Below are 10328 nucleotides of genomic sequence, written 5' to 3' on the forward strand. Positions count from 1 at the left end.
GTATTTCCAGAAAATTATGTGGATTTCGTTTAAACATTGGATGAAAAGTCGTCAGTTTTATCATAGACACCCAACCTCCTAACTTATTTTTTGGCGGTTGAAGGTATAGTTTGAAGGTGTTGAGTCGCTTCGAGTCCCGTGCATTACAACACATGATTCATGTTTGCATTCGCAATGACCCCAAACGCTTCAAAAAGGGAAGATAAATATGATAAATTTAAAAAAAAAAAAAAAAAAAAAAAAAATTGACCGGAGCCAACAGTTTTTTATGCTCTCCGACTCTTACAGGAGGGAATTTAACTATTCAGACGGAGTTTAGCAGAAACGCACAAGGTCGAAGTTTGGGGGAAAAACTAGATGGAATTTCACGTGTGCTGAGGAAAAACGCAGTATGAGTCTTCAGATACTGCTAAATTTCCTTTGAAAAAGTACCAATTTTCAGAGAAACCTGAATGGGATTTTTCCTCCGATTTTTCAGAGTTTTATCCGCGATTACATCGAAGTCATCTGAAAAATTCATGAGAAATTATTCATAACTATCCTGAGAAATAAACGTTTTATCGGGAAAAATTTGGCAACTCTCGAATGATTATACGGCGTTTTTCCTTAGTACACCTGATAGTTCGGATGCACCTCGAGACAAGGTCTAAACTAGAATGAAATGGGGCCTGCTTCCTCTTCAAAATCTAATAACGTAGAATATAATTTACACAAAGGAAAGTTTGGAAATAAAAGCCTGAACAAGATATTGACAAGTATTTAACACAGATAAAAACGAAGGAAGATCACAGAAATGGCGTCATTTGTATTTACGCCTTGTAACTGATGTTGATTGTAAACATATACTATGTCGTACATATATTTAAGTGTTGACTTCCAGACTTCTCGTTATGTAGAGCTTTTTCTACGTATTTTGAAGGGATAATATGTTGCAAAGTGCTTCAATTCGTACCTTGACCCGAGGCCCACACAAGTTGGCGTATATTTTCTTCTGTTGAAAATTCAGAGTAAAAAATATTTTCTACGCGAAAATAGCCGGGTAAATTTTGTCATTAATATTAAATCATGGAGGACTAAAATTTAAAATCCTCAATAATGTTCGTTGCGCGCATCGTGTTCTACGTATTTTTGAGAAGAACATATGTATATGAGTGCTTAAATTCTCACCTCAAAGGGTGCTAGGGCTCTACCGGTCCATTAGTTTCAAAATGCCGCGGAGACTTAAACGCTGGGTTATAAACGATAACGCATTCCAGTTGTTAACAAATGCATGAAGGTTAAAGTCGTTGAACGGATCGTTTCTCTTATATTTCGGAAGAAATCATCGATTTTACTTGAATACAAATATTGCAGGTTAGAAAGGTTACGTCAGGCATTGAAAAAAAAAAAAATTAACGAATGATTTTATTGAATATTTTGCTCAATTACGTAGCAAAGCGACTGGATATTTCACCAAAATGCAATTTTGCCGAATGCGGAAGACTTGTTCGAAAAATAGCCCCTCATTTTTTTTTTTACTGTTTGAGCAAGGAAAGAGGAGCAAATACGACTAGCTTTTAAGCACTGAGTATAATGGCAAATGGTGACTGTTCATCACACATTGAGTTGGGAGGTCAATAAAATAAGAATGGAAGCAATCCTTTTGGCTCGGAGGAGCCTTCACTCCATCTATACTATAACAAAAGTAATGCAAATCAAATGGTAAAGACCTTTATCGGGTCATCGAAACCCAAACATTACTGGAATCTACTCTCAACTAAGAGATAAACGTTTTTAGTACCTACATATTGGTCACGACAGTTCTCCGCTTACGAGAAAAAAAATACTCTACATTATAGTCAAATCGCGCACTACAGTGGTTTTGCCAGGATCAATCGAGCATTGTTCTTTTCCCTTCCTGTGTTGTTTAAAGTGTAAGCAACTTGCTAAACCTGAGCTAATCTTGCCATCCTTCATGCGTTTGAAAATGACTGGAATGCTCTGTCGTTCATAACCCAGCGTTAAAGTCTCCAGAGCAGTTTAAAACCAACGGACCATTAAAACCCTCACACCCTAAGGTACGAATTTAAGCAATCTGATTCATAATTTCACTTCAAAATTTCACGAAGAGCACGTTTTGCACGACGAAACTTGTCGAGGTTTTAATTTTAAAAACTAGGGAAGTTTGCAACGTCGCAGATCGAGGAACGCATTCCACCAGTTTCACCGTCGATATGTGTGCGTTTATCTTAAACAATTTGTGGGAATTCATGTGTGTCATTCCTCAATTGAATCGGGACGTGCGAAAACCGCTAATGTCCATTTTTCCAGTCTTCATTCTTTTGAGTTGATAACACTTTTAAAGAGTTGATACAACCATAAAAGCGATGGAAGGACTCGTTTTGCGATTGAGGTAACCCGAAGGCAAGTATTAACGCCACTTACGTGTTTGAAACCAACTCCGAAAAGTATTATCAGCTCAAAACTACTGGAGGCTGGAAAAACGGACACTAGCGGTTTTTGCACGTCCCGATTCAATTTAAAAGAAGGAAAACTGGTTTTGACTCTGTGCCCTCAATTATCAAATATACTGCCGCGATCGGGAAAACGTCGTTGAGCCCTCAGACGTTCCCAAATCTTCTTCAATAAAATATTTATTTTTGAAGAAAGCCATGTATATTTTTTCTTAAAATTGTCACATATTTCATATTGAATTGCGGACAACCCGTCTCAAACAGGAGAAAAATATTCACAGTTTTTCCTGTAAATTCGTTTTTTTACGGAAGTATGGCAACTTCTGAGGGCTTATACGACTATTAACATATTGACTCAGTACCTAGCAGTAGCGATGTTTGTAAGCTAGAAACACTGTTTTGTCTCCATTAGGTGTATGTTAACCAAAGGATTCTAGGTGAGGCAGCATGTCTCACCTAGAGACGATACATTCAATGGATTTAAAGGAAGCATTACTGGTGTTTTCCAGTTGTTGGAGTCGCCGCTGGGTTCACTCACGTTCTTGTCGCTCTACTACTCATGCCATCAGGAAAACCGCTCGTCCATGAATACGCATCCAGCCCTGACAAGATTTTTGCATTATTCTGGCCAAAATATTTTTACGATGGATGCGAATCGCGGCGTTGAAGCGGATAATGCAACGGGAAGAAGCTGGAAGGGCCATGAGAAAACGGGCCACCGAGTCCTGCCAGGACTGACCGGTAGTGGCCAGCACCAGCCGCGTCTACTTCGGCATTGGACGCTAGCGCAGTCTGCATGACGATGCCAGAATCTAGGATGAAGCCGGGCAATTTAGTTGTGGATTTCCTCGCCAGAGCTCGCTCACGAGTTGTGGGTGACTCGCGTACCTAATTGTTTTGACCCCATCCTCTTGCCGAGTTTTCAAAAATTAAACGATTTTATTTGTTTCTCTCTTTTTACGAACCATGTCAAAGTTTGAAATGGGCAAAACTTCTTTTTCTCCGGAAATATACATAAGCTATTTTGATCCATAGTAAAGTTTTAAAATCGAAACATGCATGCTCAGACTGGTCATAAGGCCAATCTGCCATTGGCAGATACGCCCCCTTGCCGCACCGAAAACGCGCCCCTCTGACAGATAGCAAAATACAGGGTTGTCACAGAATTTGGAACTATCCTACTGACCTAAAGTCCCTGACATTTCCCTGACAGATTTTGGTGAAATTCCCTGACAATTGAAGATATGGCAAATGGGTAAGAAGACATGATTGAACATAGTTTTGAGGCAAAATTTTTAGTTTGAAACCTCAAACCCATTTTAGAAAGCAAACTAAGAAGAATTGATAAATTTTCCCTGGCATTTTCGCCATTTTCGTCATTTTCCCTGACATTTCCCTGTTCTCCCTGACTTTTTAAAATTCCCTGACATTCCTTAGTTCTTTCTGACTGTGGCAACCCTGAAAATAAGAAGAGGAATAAAATTCGACGAGAACACATGCGGAAAATTTCTTAACTGATCGGAAGAAGAGAGAGTTAGGAGTAAAGATAGGAGCTTTTACGCTTGGTAGTGGTGAACAGAGGTCCAAGAACTACTTTCTGAAGCGTCAACACTTTTCTGTGAAACGTTCACATTTTTGTTGACATACAGGTGCTTTATCATCCCCCTCCTTTATTCGATATATGTAACTCCCTTAGAAGCGAAAGTCGATTCAATTTTTAGACATACGCACCCTTTATAGACCTCTAGAGAGATATTTAAACATACTTCTTCCTTTTCAAAATGACTATCGATTTGGACATACCATAGCATATCTCGGGCAAACTTTACCTTAATTTATCTCGAAATTAAAAAAAAGGGAAGTCTAAAGTGTAAACATGATACAACTATTAGCGCAAGATGGCGGGCAAAGTTCAAAATGGCGGAAATTTGGCATCTCCGTTGTTTATTGACGGATTGGTGTAAAACTCGGAATCCTAGGGTTTTTCGAGATGAGAAAAACGATTCTGGCATTGTTTTTCCAGAAAAGTCAGTCCTTTTCAAAATGGCGGCGGTCAAAAATGGCGGCCTAGAGCGGGAAGTGGATATTTAGGCTGCATATCGTTGGATTTGCATGTTACTTGGTATCTGGGGGTATTCCGGCACTAGAAGAACGAATCTTCCATTGGATATCTAAAATTTTGACAAATTCCAAAATGGCGGCGGAAAAATGGCGGGAAATCAGTTTTACGGCTCTTTACCGATGGATTAGCATGAAATTATTGTTATTTCAAGAATCAATGAAAGATTCCTTTTTAACCAACCAAAAACCGCCAGGATATCGAATTTCATGCAAATCCATCGGTGAAGAGCCGTAAAACTGATTTCCCGCCATTTTGGAATTTGTCAAAATTTTAGATATTCAATGGAAGATTCGTTCTTCTAGTGCCGGAATACCCCCAGATACCAAGTAACATGCAAATCCAACGATATGCAGCCTAAATATCCACTTCCCGCTCGAGGCCGCCATTTTGACCGCCGCCATTTTGAAAAGGACTGACTTTTCTGGAAAACCAATGCCAGAATCGTTTTTCTCATCTCGAAAAACCCTAGGATTTCGAGTTTTACACCAATCCGTCAAAAAACAACGGAGATGCCAAATTTCCGCCATTTTGAACTTTGACCGGCCGCCATTTTGTCAAAAATGAACATTTTGACCTGCGGTTTGCGCCAAAAATTTTCTTTTTTTATTATCTTTCGAATGAGGTATCACAAAGGGGGGGTTGCTATTTGAAAAAAAAAGTTAGCCCCCGCCCCCCTTAAGGGGGGCCGCCCCCCAAAATTTTGGGGGGACCAAAAAGTTGGTACTTTAGACCGAGGAACATTCCCAAAGTTTCAAACTTCTATCTCGATTTGGAAAAAAGTTACAGGGGTGGTCAGTGACTTTTGGATAACCCTGTAGGCCTCTGGAGAGATATTTAAACATACTTCTTCCTTTTCAAAATGACTATCGATTTGGACATACCATAGCATATCTCGGGCAAACTTTACCTTAATTTATCTCGAAATTAAAAAAAAGGGAAGTCTAAAGTGTAAACGCGATACAACTATTAGCGCAAGATGAATGTTCACAATGCATATGAAAAATGTAAAACGCAACGTTGTGAGTCGTGGACTCGCAATGTTCTGCTCTATGCTACTAGTTATTAAATCAGCATTACGAATAAGACAAACGCAAACAAACACAGTATGGAAATAGACGTAGGGAAAGGATGCGCGTTTACAACCGGACGGCGCAGAGATACAACTATTCGTACTCGATGGATGTCCGTGCTGCATCTGAAAAATTGAAGGCGCGATGACGCGAAGCGTGAGCTCTCAATGCTCTGCTATATGCTGTCAATGAGGTGTCGCTCAGATTCAGGAGAAAAGTTAAAAAAGAGGCCTGAACACTTCTCTCCTTCCTTCGGCTGTGTTACTCATGTAATGCTTGAAGCACCATTCCGAATGAGACAGCCGGAAACAAACACAGTATGGAAATAGAGGTAGGGAAAGGATGCGCGTTTACGACGGCGCAGAGATACAACTATTCGTACTCGATGAATGTCCGTGCTGCATCTGAAAAATTGAAGGCGCGATGACGCGAAGCGTGAACTCTCAAAGGTGACAGGTGGAAATGTCCAATAAAAAAATGTCCAATAAACAAAATGTCCTATTTAAAATGTCCAATTGTCATAATGTCCACGACAAAATGTCCAAAAGCTAAAATGTCCAGAATTCAAAATGTCCTATATGCAAAATGTCCCATATGTAAAATGTCCCTTATGTCCCATAGGTCCACATATATGCAAAATCAAAATGGCTTAACATCAGCTTACGTAATGCCTCAAGCCTCTCCACCTATGCCACATATAAAGGCATTTTGGGTTTTGGACGTTTTAAAATTTTGGCCATTTCAGCTTCTGGACATTTTGTCGTGGACATTATGACAATTGGACATTTCTCGGGCTTTCCTCGGTAGAATTTAATTTTTTGTTGGATTGAAGTATTTGAGAATAAGTTGTTTAAAACTACGGTTAAAATCAATCGTATATATTTTTAAGCGTGCCAGTAGGGCTCGCTTTTTGAAATTACTCGGATCTACCATAGTACAGCACACCGATCAATCAATGCTATTCAATAATGGGCGGTCCAATTTTTTTTTTCGTCGGATCCGTTTTTTTGTGTTTGAACCGTTATACTCACTAGCCCTGATGGTCATTCACCGAGAAACCGAATCGACTTCTCAGGAAAAACTCTTGAGAACATTTTCCCGTCAAAACCGTATTATTTTATTTGATAGAAAGCTCAAATAAGCTTTTCTACCCTTGGACGACTCAAATTTAGAGGCTTAAATCCCGCCGCAACTTTGTAGCCAATGAGCGTCTTGGATTTATATCCTTGTTTCATCAACAGTGGGTGAACATAAGGTCGGACTGGCTTGCATCTGAGGGCGTAGACCCTTGGCTGGTTAAAGCGGCGTAATGTGTGATATTTTCTAAGGCAACCCCTACGTGGAGAGGGGTTCAGAAAATTTTGGTAAAGCAGCACATGTTTACGCTATTTTCAGGTTCAAAGTTTATTAATCGTACAGAGTAATAATTGCAAAACTGAACGTATTGAAGTAGCCGACAGACGTCTGAAATTAGAGAAAACATTAAAAATTGAAGCCACTTGACGCATTCAAGGCATGCAAGTACCATTATTTCCAAAAGAAACCGAGCCAGTACTGCGAGCTTAAGACGTGGGCCTGCAAATCCATCCTAAAAAATAATTAGACAAGAACCTGAAAAAAGAAGAGAGAACGAATATCAACACAGCCGAAGACAGGAAAGACGTATTCGGGCCTCTTTTTTAACTTTTCTCCTGAATCTGAGCGACACCTCATTGATAGCACATGGCAGAACATTTGAGAGCTCACGCTTCGCGTCTTCGCGCCTTCGATTTTTCAGATGCAGCACCGACATCCATCGAGTACGAATAGTTGTATCTCTGCGCCGTCGTATAAACGCGCATCCTTTCCTCTACCTCTATTCCGTACTGTGTTTGTTTCCGTTATCTGATGCGTATGTCCTAAAAATCGAATCGACTTTCGCTTCTAAGGGAGTCACACCACACGTAGCGAATGAAGGAGGGGGATGATTAAGCGCCAGTATGTCAAAAAAAAGGTGAAAATATCACAGAAAAGTGTTGGTGCTTCAGGAAGTAGTTCTTGGACCTCTGTTCACCAATATCAAGCGTAAAAGCACCTGTCTTTAGGTACTCCTAACTCACTCTTCTTCCGATCACTAAAGACATTTTCCGCATGTATCCTCGTCGAAATTTTTTTCTCTTCAGATTTTGCTATCTGTCAGAGTGGCGCATTTTCGGCGCGCCAAGGGGCATATCTACCAATGGCAGGTTGGCCTCATGGCCAGTCCGAGCCTGCATTAGGTGGCTCTCGAGAGGCCGCCATATAGGTACCCACTTCAAATTTTGAAAATTAAAAAAAAATAATAATAATAACCATTGCACAAGGTGGAAAATTGCTCTGGAGGACCCATTGGCGCGGCTAGCTTTCTGATACATCGATGATCTACAATTTAAATGTATGGAAAATGTTCGATAAACGGCGTGTTTGCAAGGAACACCTTAACACCTTGGCTTTTTGCCATAACTTCAAATGGAAAATATCGATAATCGATCATTTTCGCCTCGCCACGGTGCCTGCTATGATGGAAAAATGTTTCAAAATGCTGAAGAAGTCTTAAAAATCATCTTTCATAATCTGTTCATCATCTGTTTCACAATGTCCACTCCTATCTTACTTTTTTTGAGAGAAGCCAGCCAATTTCATAGCTTGAACTTTAGACAGAATATTCTGCTAGGTATTACAGAAGAAAAATCAACTAAGTTTTCAAGAAATTACGTTGACTACTTTCCACTTTCCAAAAGAAAAAATACATTGTGACAGGAAGGCTGCAACGTTGCAAACGGAGATACGTTGTTTCGTTTGATCATTGATATTTCAAAATATAATCGTCAGGCAGATAATTTCGGGAAATCGAAATTTCAATCTATAAATCAATCATCAAGCCGAAAATCATATTCCAAAACCTTAAAAAGAAGCCAGAATTTGCGACCGATTTTTATGCGTCGATATATCGATGCTTGATCGAAAACAGTCTTTTTAACATTGTTTCAAGACTTTGGAAGATGATTTTCGGCACGAACGCCCCTCACTGAAATTTTGATTTTCCAAAAAAAAATCCATCTAAAGGTTAAACTTTGAAATATCTAGATCGTACCCAGAATTCATTGCGGAAAAGACGAAGATCCCCCTTTCTGTGACTCGGTTCTTTACTATTCTGCCTTGCTAAGGAAAAACGCCGTATGAACATTCGAGAGTTGCCAAATTTCTTTCGATGAAACGTTCATTTTTAAGGAAATTATTGAACATTTTTCCCTGAAATTTTCAGGAACTTTAGGTGACATTGCGAACAAAATACCCTGAAAAATAAGAAGACAAATATCCATAAGTTTACAAGGAAATTCATGTTTCACCAACGTAAAGGCAACGGCTAAAGGTTCATACGGCGTTTTCCCCTAGGACGGTAGTATTAAACTCGGTTTAACTCAGTGGCGTGGCGTGAATTGCGATATATCGATTGTTATGCCATTTAAACGTATGGTAAAGAATCGATTATTAGGGTGTTCGCAGCGAACACCTTAGTAATCGATTCTTTACCATAGCTTCAAATGGCGAGATATCGATAATCGATCACTCACGCCACGCCACTGGTTTAACTTATATGAAGGAGAGGAAATTCGAAGCAGGAGCAGGCGTTGAATGAAAAATTCGAGCGAAACGCTCTCGAGAGCTGGCCGACGGAGCGAGGGAAGAACGACCTCTGAAAAGTCATTGTCCGGGCAGAGTGGCGCGAGGAGGGGAGGGGGGCGCGAATACAGAAATCTAGATACATAATACTCGGATAGATAAGGTGACCTCTAATTAGTGCCGTGCCCGACGGCCCGACAGCCTCCGCTCCGAAGAAAGATTTAACCGGAGACGTTGAGTCCGGCCGCCGCCGTGAGCGGGGGAGAGGGCGGTGGGAGGCGGACGGAGAGCCGTGATTGGCGGGAGACTCGGCGACGCGCCCAATCAGAGGAGGGCGCCGTCGGTGGGGGGTCCGACACATCAACAATGGAGAAAGAAACGTCAGAGCCGGAAACCGGTATTGCCGCTTCTAGCCAGGCAATTCGTCCGTCTCGAGTAGGCACCGAGTTGCGTCCAAGCAGTGGCTTTTACTGTACTGCCGTGCTAGGGAAGAACGCCCTATGAGCCTCTAGACGTTGCCAAATTTCCTTCGATAAAAAGTGAATTTACTGGGAAAATTATGAAGATTTTTTTCCACAATTTTCGAACAATTTCGTACGCAATTAAACTATCTGAGAGTATCGAAGACAAATATGCATACATTTTTTCAAAAATACACATGTTGTATCAAGGCAAATGTGACAACTCTCGAATACTCATACGGCTTTCTTCCTAAGCACGGCAGTGTAGGTGTCGCAGCCGTGATCAAGTCAGGAACAAATCGGCGTTGCTCAGCGGGCTATCACTGAAGTTTATCGAAAAATTGATTTTCTGGAAGCAAATAAACAAGAAAAGTAAGAAAATATTGACCAAGGTGATGCTTGCCAACATTAAAAGAATTAATGGCATTTTTTCATAATCTACAGTCCTTTAAAGTGAGCCCTCCGTATGCATTTAATAAGAATCATGTTTGGCCCCTAGCCCCCCTCCCCTAATTTTAGTATACCCCAAAATCTTTTGACGTTCATAGGAGGGCCTACATGCCAAGTTTGAATGAAATTG

This window comes from Bemisia tabaci, chromosome 3 (genome assembly GCF_918797505.1).
Source record: "Bemisia tabaci chromosome 3, PGI_BMITA_v3".
NCBI classification, from domain to species: domain Eukaryota; kingdom Metazoa; phylum Arthropoda; class Insecta; order Hemiptera; family Aleyrodidae; genus Bemisia; species Bemisia tabaci.